Source organism: Lolium perenne, chromosome 6, assembly GCF_019359855.2.
Source record: "Lolium perenne isolate Kyuss_39 chromosome 6, Kyuss_2.0, whole genome shotgun sequence".
NCBI classification, from domain to species: domain Eukaryota; kingdom Viridiplantae; phylum Streptophyta; class Magnoliopsida; order Poales; family Poaceae; genus Lolium; species Lolium perenne.
In genome coordinates this window covers 246,433,141-246,447,818 of record NC_067249.2, presented here as the reverse complement: position 1 = coordinate 246,447,818, position 14,678 = coordinate 246,433,141, and positions in this window count along the sequence as shown.

Below are 14,678 nucleotides of genomic sequence, written 5' to 3'. Positions count from 1 at the left end.
CCATGAAGACGATGAGGACCCGGATCCTTACAAGGCAGGTCCCACGCACGAGATGGGCTCCATCCATACCAAGCGTTCCGGCAATACTTCTGCATCTCGCCCTTCAAGAACTCGGGCCAATGATTCCGGCAGCGTGGAAGACGATTGCATAATTCTTGAGGTACTTGACCCGTGATACGTCTCAAACGTATCTATAATTTCTTATGTTCCATGCTACTTTTATGATGATACTCACATGTTTTATACACATTATATGTCATTATTATGCATTTTCCGGCACTAACCTATTAACGAGATGCCGAAGAGCCAGTTGCTGTTTTCTGCTGTTTTTGGTTTCAGAAATCCTAGTAAGGAAATATTCTCGGAATTGGATGAAATCAACGCCCAGGTCCCTATTTTTCCACGAAGCTTCCAGAAGTCCGAGGGAGAGACGAAGTGGGGCCACGAGGTGGCCACACCATAGGGCGGCGCGGCCCAGGCCCTGGCCGCGCCGCCTGGTGGTGTGGGTCCCTCGGGCGCCCCCCTGACCTAATTCCTTCGCCTACTTAAAGCCTTCGTGGCGAAACTTCCAGTACCGAGAGCCACGATACGAGAAAACATACTGAGACGCCGCCGCCGCCAATCCCATCTCGGGGGATTCTGGAGATCACCTCCGGCACCCTGCCGGAGAGGGGAATCATCTCCCGGAGGACTCTACACCGCCATGGTCGCCTCCGGATTGATGAGTGAGTAGTTCACCCCTGGACTATGGGTCCATAGCAGTAGCTAGATGGTTGTCTTCTCCCCATTGTGCTTCATTGTCTGATCTTGTGAGCTGCCTGTCATGATCAAGATCATCTATTTGTAATGCTACATGTGTGTTTGTTGGGATCCGATGAATAGAGAATACTATGTTATGTTGATTATCAATCTATCTATGTGTTGTTTATGATCTTGCATGCTCTCCGTTGCTAGTAGAGGCTCTGGCCAAGTCATTGCTTGTAACTCCAAGAGGGAGTATTTATGCTCGATAGTGGGTTCATGCCTGCATTGACACCTGGGACAGTGACAGAAAGTTCTAAGGTTGTGTTGTGCTGTTGCCACTAGGGATAAAACATTGATGCTATGTCCGAGGATGTAGTTATTGATTACATTACGCACCATACTTGATGCAATTGTCTGTTGTTTACAACTTAATACCGGAAGGGTTCGGATGATAACCTGAAAGTGGACTTTTTAGGCATAGATGCATGCTGGATAGCCGTCTATGTACTTTGTCGTAATGCCCAATTAAATCTCACAATACTCATCATGTCATGTATGTGCATTGTCATGCCCTCTCTATTTGTCAATTGCCCAACTGTAATTTGTTTACCCAATATGCTATTTCTTATGGGAGAGACACCTCTAGTGAACTGTGGACCCCGGTCCATTCTTTTACATCGAATACAATCTCTTGCAATCTTGTTTCTCGTTCTCTCGCAAACAATCATCATCCACACTATACATCTAATCCTTTGTTACAGCAAGCCGGTGAGATTGACAACCTCACTGTTTCGTTGGGGCAAAGTACTTTGGTTGTGTTGTGCAGGTTCCACGTTGGCGCCGGAATCCCTGGTGTTGCGCCGCACTACATTTCGCCGCCATCAACCTTCAACGTGCTTCTTGGCTCCTACTGGTTCGATAAACCTTGGTTTCTTTCTGAGGGAAAACTTGCTGCTGTGCGCATCATACCTTCCTCTTGGGGTTCCCAACGAACGTGTGAGTTACACGCCATCAAGCTCTTTTTCTGGCGCCGTTGCCGGGGAGATCAAGACACGCTGCAAGGGGAGACTCCACATCGCAATCTCTTTACTTTGTTTTTGTCTTGCTTTATTTTATTTACTACTTTGTTTGCTGCATTATATCAAAACACAAAAAAATTAGTTGCTAGTTTTACTTTATTTACTATCTTGTTTGCTATATTAAAAACACAAAAAAATTAGTTACTTGCATTTACTTTATCTAGTTTACTTTATTTACTATCGTTAAAATGGCCACTCCTGAAAATACTAAGTTGTGTGACTTCACAACCACAAATAATAATGATTTCTTATGCACACCTATTGCTCCACCCGCTACTACAGCGGAATTCTTTGAAATTAAACCTGCTTTACTGAATCTTGTTATGCGAGAGCAATTTTGCAGTGTTAGTTCTGATGATGCTGCTGCCCATCTCAATAATTTTGTTGAACTTTGTGAAATGCAAAAGTATAAAGATGTAGATGGTGACATAATAAAATTAAAATTGTTCCCTTTCTCATTAAGAGGAAGAGCTAAAGATTGGTTGCTATCTCTGCCTAAGAATAGTATTGATTCATGGACTAAATGCAAGGATGCTTTTATTGGTAGATATTATCCCCCTGCTAAAATTATATCTTTGAGGAGTAGCATAATAAATTTTAAACAATTAGATACTGAGCATGTTGCACAAGCATGGGAAAGAATGAAATCTTTGGTTAAAAATTGCCCAACCCATGGACTGACTACTTGGATGATCATCCAAACCTTTTATGCAGGACTGAATTTTTCTTCGCGGAACCTATTGGATTCAGCTGCTGGAGGTACCTTTATGTCCATCACTCTTGGTGAAGCAACAAAGTTTCTTGATAATATGATGATTAATTACTCTGAATGGCACATGGAAAGAGCTCCACAAGGTAAGAAGGTAAATTCTGTCGAAGAAACCTCTTCCTTGAGTGATAAGATTGATGCTATTATGTCTATGCTTGTGAATGATAGGACAAATGTTGATCCTAATAATGTTCCGTTAGCTTCATTGGTTGCACAAGAAGAACATGTTGATGTAAACTACATTAAAAATAATAATTTCAACAACAATGCTTACCGGAACAATTCTAGTAACAACTATAGACCATATCCTTATAATAATGGCAACGGCTATGGTAATTCTTATGGGAATTCTTACAACAATAATAAGAATACACCCTCTGGTCTTGAAGCCATGCTTAGAGAATTTATTAGTACCCAAACTGCTTTTAATAAATCTGTTGAAGAAAAGCTTGGGAAAATTGATATGCTTGCTTCTAAAGTTGATAGTCTTGCTGCTGATGTTGATCTTTTGAAATTGAAAGTTATGCCTAATAGGGATAATGAAAATAAAATTGTTACTACAGCAAATGCCATACAAGTTAGAATTAATGAGAATATAAGATTAATGGCTGAACTGCATGCTAGGTGGGAAAGAGAAGAAAATGAAAAACTAGCTAAAGAAAATAATGTAGCTAAAGTTTGGACTATTACCACCACTAGCAATGCTAATGCTACACATGTTGCTGCACCTCCTACTAGTAATGGTAAAAGAATTGGTGTTAGCAATGGTTCCACTTCTAATGCAAAGCGCGAAAAATTGCACAAACTGCTAAAATCGCTACTGCCTGTGATAAAGCTGCTGAAATTTTTTCCAACATTGGGAACAATGATCCCATTGCTTTAGATCATAATGGTTTAGATTTTGATGATTGTCATATCTCTGAAGTTATAAAGTTCTTACAAAAACTTGCTAAAAGTCCTAATGCTAGTGCTATAAATTTGGCTTTCACAAAACATATTACAAATGCTCTCATAAAAGCTAGAGAAGAGAAATTAGAACGCGAAACTTCTATTCCTAGGAAGCTAGAAGATGGTTGGGAGCCCATCATTAAGATGAAGGTCAATGACTTTGGTTGTAATGCTTTATGTGATCTTGGTGCAAGTATTTCTGTTATGCCTAAGAAAATTTATGATATGCTTGACTTGCCACCATTGAAAAATTGTTATTTGGATGTTAATCTTGTTGATAATGCTATAAAGAAACCTTTGGGAAGAGTTGATAATGTCCGTATTATGGTTAACAATAACCTTGTCCCCGTTGATTTTGTTGTCTTGGATATTGAATGCAATGCATCTTGTCCCATTATATTGGGAAGACCTTTTCTTCGAACTGTTGGTGCTACCATTGATATGAAGGAAGGTAATATTAAATATCAATTTCCTCTCAAGAAAGGTATGGAACACTTCCCTAGAAAGAGAATGAAGTTACCTTTTGATTCTATTATTAGAACAAATTATGATGTTGATGCTTCGTCTCTTGATGTTACTTGATACACACTTTCTGCGCCTAGCTGAAAGGCGTTAAAGAAAAGCGCTTATGGGAGACAACCCATGTTTTTACTACAGTATTTTGTTTTATATTTGAGTCTTGGAAGTTGTTTACTACTGTAGCAACCTCTCCTTATCTTAGTTTTATTGCATTGTTGTGCCAAGTAAAGTCTCTAATAGAAGTATGATACTAGATTTGGATTACTGCGCAGAAATAGTTTTCTTTGCTGTCACGAATCTGGGTCCAATTCTCTATAGGAAACTCAGAAAATTATGCCAATTTACGTGAGTGATCCTCAGATATTTACGCAACTTTCATTAGTTTTAAGTTTTTTCATTTGAGCAAGTCTGGTGCCTGTTAGAAATTCGTCTTTACGAACTGTTCTGTTTTGACAGATTCTGCCTTTTATTATGCATTGCCTGTTTTGTCATGCTTGATGGATTTCTTTGTTCCAATGACTTTCAGTAGCTTTGTGCAATGTCCAGAAGTATAAAGAATGATTGTGTCACCTCTGAATATGTGAATTTTAATTGTGCACTAATCCTCTAATGAGTTGCTTTAAGTTTGGTGTGGAGGAAGTTTTCAAGGATCAAGAGAGGAGGATGATATACACCATGATCAAGGAGAGTGAAAGCTCTAAGCTTGGCGATGCCCCGGTGGTTCACCCCAGCATACATTAAGAAGACTCAAGCGTCTAAGCTTGGGGATGCCCAAGGCATCCCCTTCTTCATCGACAACATTATCAGGTTCCTCCCCTGAAACTATATTTTTATTCCGTCACATCTTATGTACTTTACTTGGAGCGTCTTTTTGTTTTTGTTTTTGTTTTGTTTGAATAAAATGGATCCTAGCATTCATTGTATGGGAGAGAGACACGCTCCGCTATTGCATATGGACAAGTATGTCCTTAGGCTTTACTCATAGTATTCATGGCGAAGTTTCTTCTTCGCTAAATTGTTATATGGTTGGAATTGGAAAATGATATATGTGGTAATCGGTATAACATCTTGAATAATGTGATACTTGGCAATTGTTGTGCTCATGTTTAAGCTCTTGCATCATGTACTCTGCACTTATTAATGAAGAAATACATAGAGCATGCCAAAATCTGATTTGCATGTTTGGTTTCTCTAAGGTCTAGATAATTTCTAGTATTAAGTTTGAACAACAAGGAAGACGGTATAGAGTCTTATAATGTTTACAATATGTCTTTTATGTGAGTTCTGCTGTACCGGTTCATCCTTGTGTTTGTTTCAAATAACCTTGCTAGCCTAAACCTTGTATCGAGAGGGAATACTTCTCATGCATCCAAAATCCTTGAGCCAACCACTATGCCATTTGTGTCCACCATACCTACCTACCACATGGTATTTTTCCGCCATTCCAAAGTAAATTGCTTGAGTGCTACCTTTAAAATTTCCATTCTCTACCCTTACAATATATAGCTCATGGGACAAATAGCTTAAAAACTATTGTGGTATTGAATATGTACTTATGCACTTTATCTCTTATTAAGTTGCTTGTTGTGCGATAACCATGTTTCTGGGGACGCCATCAACTATTTCTTTGTTGAATATCATGTGAGTTGCTATGCATGTTCGTCTTGTCTGAAGTAAGAGTGATTTATCATGATCAAATGGTTTGAGTATGCATATTGTTAGAGAAGAACATTGGGCCGCTAACTAAAGCCATGATCCATGGTGGAAGTTTCAGTTTGGACAACAAACCTCACTCTCTTATGAGAATATTATCTGTTGTTGAATGCTTATGCATTAAAGAGGAGTCCATTATCTGTTGTCTATGTTGTCCCGGTATGGATGTCTAAGTTGAGAATAACCAAAAGCGAGAAATCCAATGCGAGCTTTCTCCTTAGACCTTTGTACAGGCGGCATAGAGGTACCCCTTTGTGACACTTGGTTGAAACATGTGCTATGCTATGATAATCCATGTAAATCCAAGCTAATTAGGACAAGGTGCGGGCACTATTAGTATACTATGCATGAGGCTTGCAACTTGTAGGATATAATTTACATAACTCATATGCTTTATTACTACCGTTGACAAAATTGTTTCTTGTTTTCAAAATAAAAGCTCTAGCACAAATATAGCAATCGATGCTTTCCTCTTTGAAGGACCATTCTTTTACTTTTATGTTGAGTCAGTTCACCTATTTCTCTCCACCTTAAGAAGCAAACACTTGTGTGAACTGTGCATTGATTCCTACATACTTGCATATTGCACTTGTTATATTACTCTATGTTGACAATATCCATGAGATATACATGTTACAAGTTGAAAGCAACCGCTGAAACTTTATCTTCCTTTGTGTTGCTTCAATGCTTTCTACTTTGAATTATTGCTTTATGAGTTAACTCTTATGCAAGACTTATTGATGCTTGTCTTTAAGTACTATTCATGAAAAGTCTTTGCTTTATGATTCAGTTGTTTACTCATGTCATTTACCATTGTTTCGATCGCTGCATTCATTACATGTGCTTACAATAGTATGATCAAGATTATGTTGGTAGCATTGTCACTAAGAAATTATCTTTGTTATCGTTTACCTACTCGGGACGAGTAGGAACTAAGCTTGGGGATGCTTGATACGTCTCAAACGTATCTATAATTTCTTATGTTCCATGCTACTTTTATGATGATACTCACATGTTTTATACACATTATATGTCATTATTATGCATTTTCCGGCACTAACCTATTAACGAGATGCCGAAGAGCCAGTTGCTGTTTTCTGCTGTTTTTGGTTTCAGAAATCCTAGTAAGGAAATATTCTCGGAATTGGACGAAATCAACGCCCAGGTCCCTATTTTTCCACGAAGCTTCCAGAAGTCCGAGGGAGAGACGAAGTGGGGCCACGAGGTGGCCACACCATAGGGCGGCGCGGCCCAGGCCCTGGCCGCGCCGCACAGTGGTGTGGGCCCCTCGCCCCGACCTAATTCCTTCGCCTACTTAAAGCCTTCGTGGCGAAACTTCCAGTACCGAGAGCCACGATACGAGAAAACATACTGAGCCGCCGCCGCCGCCAATCCCATCTTGGGGGATTCTGGAGATCACCTCCGGCACCCTGCCGGAGAGGGGAATCATCTCCCGGAGGACTCTACACCGCCATGGTCGCCTCCGGATTGATGAGTGAGTAGTTCACCCCTGGACTATGGGTCCATAGCAGTAGCTAGATGGTTGTCTTCTCCCCATTGTGCTTCATTGTCTGATCTTGTGAGCTGCCTATCATGATCAAGATCATCTATTTGTAATGCTACATGTGTGTTTGTTGGGATCCGATGAATAGAGAATACTATGTTATGTTGATTATCAATCTATCTATGTGTTGTTTATGATCTTGCATGCTCTCCGTTGCTAGTAGAGGCTCTGGCCAAGTCATTGCTTGTAACTCCAAGAGGGAGTATTTATGCTCGATAGTGGGTTCATGCCTGCATTGACACTGGGACGATGTGAGAAAGTTCTAAGGTTGTGTTGTGCTGTTGCCACTAGGGATAAAACATTGATGCTATGTCCGAGGATGTAGTTATTGATTACATTACGCACCATACTTAATGCAATTGTCTGTTGTTTACAACTTAATACCGGAAGGGGTTCGGATGATAACCTGAAAGTGGACTTTTTAGGCATAGATGCATGCTGGATAGCGGTCTATGTACTTTGTCGTAATGCCCAATTAAATCTCACAATACTCATCATGTCATGTATGTGCATTGTCATGCCCTCTCTATTTGTCAATTGCCCAACTGTAATTTGTTTACCCAATATGCTATTTCTTATGGGAGAGACACCTCTAGTGAACTGTGGACCCCGGTCCATTCTTTTACATCGAATACAATCTACTGCAATCTTTGTTTCTCTTGTTCTCTCGCAAACAATCCTCATCCACACTATCCATCGAATCCTATGTTACTGACAAGCGGTGAGATTGATAACCTCACTGTTTCGTTGGGGCAAAGTACTTTGGTTGTGTTGTGCAGGTTCCACGTTGGCGCCGGAATCCCTGGTGTTGCGCCGCACTACATTTCGCCGCCATCAACCTTCAACGTGCTTCTTGGCTCCTACTGGTTCGATAAACCTTGGTTTCTTTCTGAGGGAAAACTTGCTGCTGTGCGCATCATACCTTCCTCTTGGGGTTCCCAACGAACGTGTGAGTTACACGCCATCAACCCGCTTCCCATATCTTATGCTCTCTCTGCGATGCCGGTTTCAGCTGATCGGGGTCGCCAGGTGCTGGAGCACGTCAATCCGCTCTCTGCCGAGGTTGGAGATCCTCCAGCCTCCCGAGTCCGGAAGGCTTCCACTCCCAAAGCCGGTTCCAGCGGTGCGCCGGCTTCCAAGCTCCAGAAGGTCCCAAGCACCGGGCCTCCGCGGAAGAAGAAGCGGAATGCCATTCCGACCTCTTCTGGGTAAACTTCATTAACCAGAAGATAGATGAACAACAATTTGCAAAAAAAGACCCTACATAAATAACAGAAAAACCTTGGGGGACCTAGAAGCAAAACAAGCATCTATATGCCACCGTCGTCGAAGCATAATCGGACATAGGAGAGTCACCAACTTGGCCAGGGCCAAATAGAAGTCAAGTATTCAGGTGGCTGCATCTATGTACCTAAACCCTGAACCCTCCACTCCCGAAGCGAAGAAGGAGGAGCAGGAACAACAGTTGTTGTCCTCTCTTGGCCCGGTAGTTCCGCAACTACTACCGTGGTTGTCCCCAACAGGGATCCCCCATTTCGAAAGGTAACGGGACCGACCCTTAGGTCCAAAGTGATATGCCACTTCTATGGTGCAGATAGATTCACTACTGAAGCCCTGTTATCAGACATTGCAGGCATATCATCTATTTTTTGTATATCGCTCCACCAAACCGAGAAGAGGTACTTCCGATTCATAATAAATGTCAAAGGTTTAATTTAAATTTGAGCTAATTTGAACTAAAACACTAAGACTTATTATGGACCGAAGGAAGTAAAAAAAATGCAAGGATGGGTCTCTAGTGGGACCATTATGCTTTGTTCGACAACCACGCACCCTTACTCCTCAGGGCAGTGGCAGAGCTACACATTTTGAACTTGGTATTCAGTTTACCAACATTTGTCGTTGTTTTACCAAAATCATTGGTATTCACATGAATACCTAGAAATAGCCCTAGTGTATCCCCTGCCAAAGGGCGCCCGTGTAACCCGTCTGGTATAGATATGCTTCCGGTGGCGATAGATGATGCCGCACTCGCTCTCCCTCTGTTATGTGTCGATAGTTAACAATTCAATCAATTAGCTAGAAATCGAAGCAACATATTTACTACATACACCCTAGCATCGCGATGTCTGCACATCAAGATTCTGCTAAGGTGATCAAAACCGTGTAGCTACAACACAAACCACTGCCAGTACAACAATCGGAGTCCATGCTCTCAAACAATGCCTTCAACAAGACCATGATGGCAATAGACAACAAAGCTTCGTGTCACTCCCTTTTGAAGCCGCATGCCCAGAAATATAGGTGCACACGACCGAATCACATATGATATAGCAATCTACAACATGCGCCCAATGGAGATTGCCGCTGAAGATTTTTGAAACTCGCCATTGGCAAATAAATGAGGGCAGCCATCAAACAGTACACCATTATGGCGTGAGAAGAACTCAAGGACCACCTCCTTTATTAGGCAGATCGACATGCCCCATATGTCTGCCCGCCGACTCCCAACAGCAGACCGGAGATCTCAGCAGGAAGAACCGCCACCCTCCGCACTATGCCGAGATAAGGGGCCGAGCCGCACTGATTCCCCCGAACGAGGGGTCGTGCCGCCCTTGCGGCCACAACGGTCTCCAAGCTCGCGCAAGAAGCCCGGGGCCACCTTCGCCGAACAAGTCTCGACGTCCAGGGCCGCTGCAAAGCTCCGGCCAAAGTACCACCACGTGTGGAGTAAGAGGTCCCCACCGCTTCCAGTGGTGCCGTGGGATGAGAACCCGCTGCCATCATCTGCCACGTAGCCTTTCAGCGACGGCATCATTTGGCAACGGTGGGGGGAGGAGGAGGTAGGTCTAGGGTTCCGCCCAGCACTAGTAGGAAAAGCCCACAAGCCGGAGGCCCTGGCCCACCCATGGTTCCTTGCTAGTGGTAATGGCCTACTAGTTGCATGCGCACCCAACATGCGACTAGTATGTTAGGTACTAGTCCCATGCGCACCCGGCAAGCTGCCAATAAGATTAGTCGCGTGCTCTAGTCTGGTCCACTGCAGTCACTTTTTTTTGTAGTTTAACATAAATTTGGGACCAGCGCCCAGTTGTCCACGTGATTTTTCACAAAAGACCATAAAACCAAAAGAATGACGAGATCTAGGAGAGGAGCAGGTCGTCGATCGTGGCCCATTGCTCGAGAGGAGGTAGTTGCCGTTGTAGGGAGGACATGGTTACCGTCATCGGGGAGGAGGTGGTCGTCGTCATCGGGGGAGGAGGTGGTCGCCGTCGTTGGGGGGGAGGTGGTTGCCATTGCCGGAGAGGAGGTGGTCACCATCATCGGGGAGGAGGTGGTCGACGTCGCTGGAGGATGGCCGGTGGTCGCCATCATCGGGAGGAGATGGCCGGCCATTTCCAGAGAAGAGGAGATGGTGGAGAAGTGAAAGAGGAGGAGGGAAAGAAGGTGGATAGGGAGAAAAGGAGAATCAGGGTGGAGAAGTGGATGATGATGAAGGGAGAAGGTGGATAAGTGGAAGAAAATGAGGGAAAGAGGTGAAGTAGTGGGAAAGTGAAAATTTTTAAAAAAAATTCAGATTTGATCTTTTGTGCCGAAATCTACAACCTACAAAAATATTTCCTTTACGATTTTGGAAATCAAAAAAATAGCTAAACCATTGAAATCGGATGTAAAATTTTGTGTAGATACATTTTCACATACAATGATTTTCATCGAAGGTTGTATGCAATCAGAAAAACCGTTTTACCAAAACGTGGCATCATTTTGCATAATATATCAAAATTTATGTTTATTAATTTTCTTTAAAACTAGATGACATAACACATGGCCATCTTAAATGATTATATTTTTTGAATTTTCTATTATTTTATTTTAACCTTTTCAAATCTGAAAAGGGGAAATCGATCCACGGGTGGTGCCAAGGGTGAGGGGTGCAAATCCTGAGATCAGTAGCAGGGTGCCCAAAATAGGACACGCTACTACCAAATTAATAGTAGCAGTGTGCCCAAAATGAGACACAGACTAGTACTTTAGCTGATCCGCGTTTGTCAGCCAATATATTGAAAGCGGGTGGGAAAAGCCACACCCGACCCATATAGAGATAGCAACCATGTGTCCTCATTGATGCACCATGCGAGTACTTTTTAGACATGAGTACAGCCTAGCCTCACGTATCAGTCGCGTGCGCTACTCTCCCCTACGCTACCATTACGCGCGTACCAATCACGTGCGCATTTTTAACTCGTGACTAATAATATCGGTCTCGTTTAAGCTAATGCCCTACTAATGAGGGTCCCCTAAGCATTTCCCTACCAGTGATAGCATCTCCAGTCGCATCCTCCAAAGCGTCCCCTAAAGCAATTTGGGGCGCGCTGGACCAAAAAACAGTTCCAGCCGCGTCCCCAAAGCCCATTTTTGTCCGGCGCGCCCCGATACGGTGTCCGGCGCCCCGAGCCCGTCCCCGCCCCATAGGGGACGCACCGGGGACGCCGGACACACCAAAAAGCGAGGCGGGGAGTGACGGGGCCGACCCGTCAGTGGCACAATAAATTTTAACCTAACCGTCGCCTACCTCGCGACGGAAGTTATTTGCGCGCAGCGACGGTGCAGTTCCAGCAGCGACGGTGCAGTTCCCGCAGAGGCGCAGCGACGCATCTCGTCTCGCCTAGCTCTGCGTGTCGGCGTTAAAGAGCGCCACCGCCCCCCGCCTCCCTCCGGCCTATAAAAAGGGCCGCCTCTCGTCGTCCCTCTCACACACAAACCCTAGCGCCTCTCTCCCTAACCCTAGCCGCCACCATCTCAACAAGAGACGACGCCATGTCTGGTAGAGGCGGAGGCCGAGCTCGCGGCCGTGGTCGTGGTCGTGGCCGCGGCAGAGCGTCACGCTCGCCGTCGCCTGCCACGCCGTCGTCTTCACCGTCGGAGATGGACGTGGAGCCGGGAGTGCTGTTCGAGTTCGTCCTCGTCCTCAAGGGCGACCCACGCGACATCTAGAGACTGCCAGACTCCTTCGCCGAGTACGTCGCCTGCGACGACCGCCCGCGCATGATGCATCTGCGGGAGGCTGCGTGCGGCTACTACCGGTGGATCGTCGACGTGATCTACGACACGCGCGGCAAGATGTACCTTAACATCGGCTGGGAGAAGTTCGCGCGCCACCACAGCTTTGAAGCCGGCTTCATCCTCCTGTTCTCCTACTTCGGCGACAGGGACATGAGCGTCAAGGTCTTAAACGAGACGCGCTGCCACCGGGACTACCACGGCGACAACACCGACGAGGAGGACGACTGATGATGAAGAGTGTTGTTTCTTCGCAGCGAATACGTGCACGGAAGTTTCTGGATGTTCGCCTCATCGGTAGAACCAACAAGGGCACCATCCTCCCGCTGGATTTTCCAGTTTGGGTGACTGGGTGTGCCCTCGAGTGTTCTTTCTTAGCAGCGAACACAGGAAACCTTCGATGCACGGCCTAGTTAGGTTTAGTTTTTTTGCAAAATTTTATATTTGTGTCCACCATGGTTCAAACTATGTATTAGTTTGTGGAAAACCATGTTCCAAACTGTGTTTTCTTGTAAACCAGGTTCCCAATTATGTATTAGTTTGTGGAAATTGAAATAAAAATGCCAAAAAGAAGTATTTTTAACGTTTGGCGATGGCGTTTGGGAGACGCGGCTGGGGAGCGACGTCCCCCAAACGTGGCATGAACAAAACACGTCCCCCAAACGCTCAATCCGGCGCAGATTGGGTGACGCTTTGGGGGACGCGACTGGAGATGCTTTGAAAGCTGCCCCTATTAGGACCGATTGTGTAGACCTTTAAATGGTTCTTCTGCAGCCTATGTTCACTGATATACGATGGTTTGAGTCCGATGGTTTAGCAAGCTAAGAGCATCTCCAACCGTTGGGGCTCCCCGGTCCAAAATCTGGCGCTATTTAGCACCGGATTGGACGAAACTTTGACACGGGGAGCGCCGAAGTTCTAGCCGTCTTCCCGGTAGGCACACCCGGGGTTCGCCGTTTTTTTTAGAGAAAAACGTCCCTGGATGACAAATTTCATGCATAATTCGGCGAATTTGACCACTTTTACCAACATTTGGCTTATTTTTACAAATAAATGTTACAGTTTAACAAAATAAGACAAGTTTTCAAAGAAATCAAACGGAAACTAGTTGGTGTTGCCTCGAAGCTTCCATAAGTGCTCCACCAGATCATCCTGCAGCTGTTGATGCATTGTGGAGTCTCGAATCTCCTGACGCATAGCGATGAACGCAGCCCACGATGCCGACACCTGGTGGTCAGGCTGTGCAAGAGGACCCTCTCTGTCATATGGTGCAACTTGTTCGCTCAGAGGGACCGGATGCTTCCGCTCATCCTCGATAATCATGTTGTGTAAGCACACACAACAGTTCATCACCTCCCACAGCTGATCTTTTGACCAAGTCAAAGCGGGTAACCGGGCTACAGCAAATCATTGCTGGAGGACACCAAATGCACACTCGACATCCTTTCGGCAAGCTTCTTGTTCCTTGGAAAACTGCTGCTCCTTCGGAAGACCGGGGTTTGAGATAGTCTTCATAAATGTTGCCCACTTTGGATAGATACCGTCTGCAAGATAGTATCCCTTGTTGTAGTGCCGGCAATTGATCACAAAGTTAACCGAGGGAGCATGACCCTCAACAAGCTTGGAGAAGACCGGCGAGCACTGCAAGACGTTGATGTCGTTGTTGGATCCCGGCATACCAAAGAAGGAGTGCCAAATCCAGAGATCATGGGTAGCCACTGCCTCAAGTATCACAGTGCAACCTTTTTTGTGACCCTTGTACATTCCCTGCGAGGCAAAAGGACAGTTCTTCCATTTCCAATGCATGCAGTCAATGCTTCTAAGCATCCCTGAAAATCCTCGAGCTTCATTGACAGCGAGGATCTTAGCACTGTCTTCGACAGTCGGTGATCTCAAGTAGAAGTCCCCGAACACTGCTATCACCGCCCTGCAGAACCGGTAGAAATAATCAAGGGCAGTCGACTCTGCCATCCGAAGATAGTCATCTGCAGAATCACCAGGAGCTCCATATGCCAGCATCCACATAGCCATCGTGCACTTTTAAAGGGCGAAAAACCCTGCCATGCCGGTGCAATCCAACTTGCAACTGAAATAGGAGTCGTAGTCTCAAAGGGCATTGATAGCGTGTATGCACACGTCCGTTGGGAACCCCATGAGGAAGGTGTGATGCGTATAGAAGAAAGTTTTCCCTCAGTAAGAAACCAAGGTTATCGAACCAGTAGGAGCCAAGAAGCACGTTGAAGGTTGATGGCGGCGGAGTGTAGTGCGGCGCAACACCAGG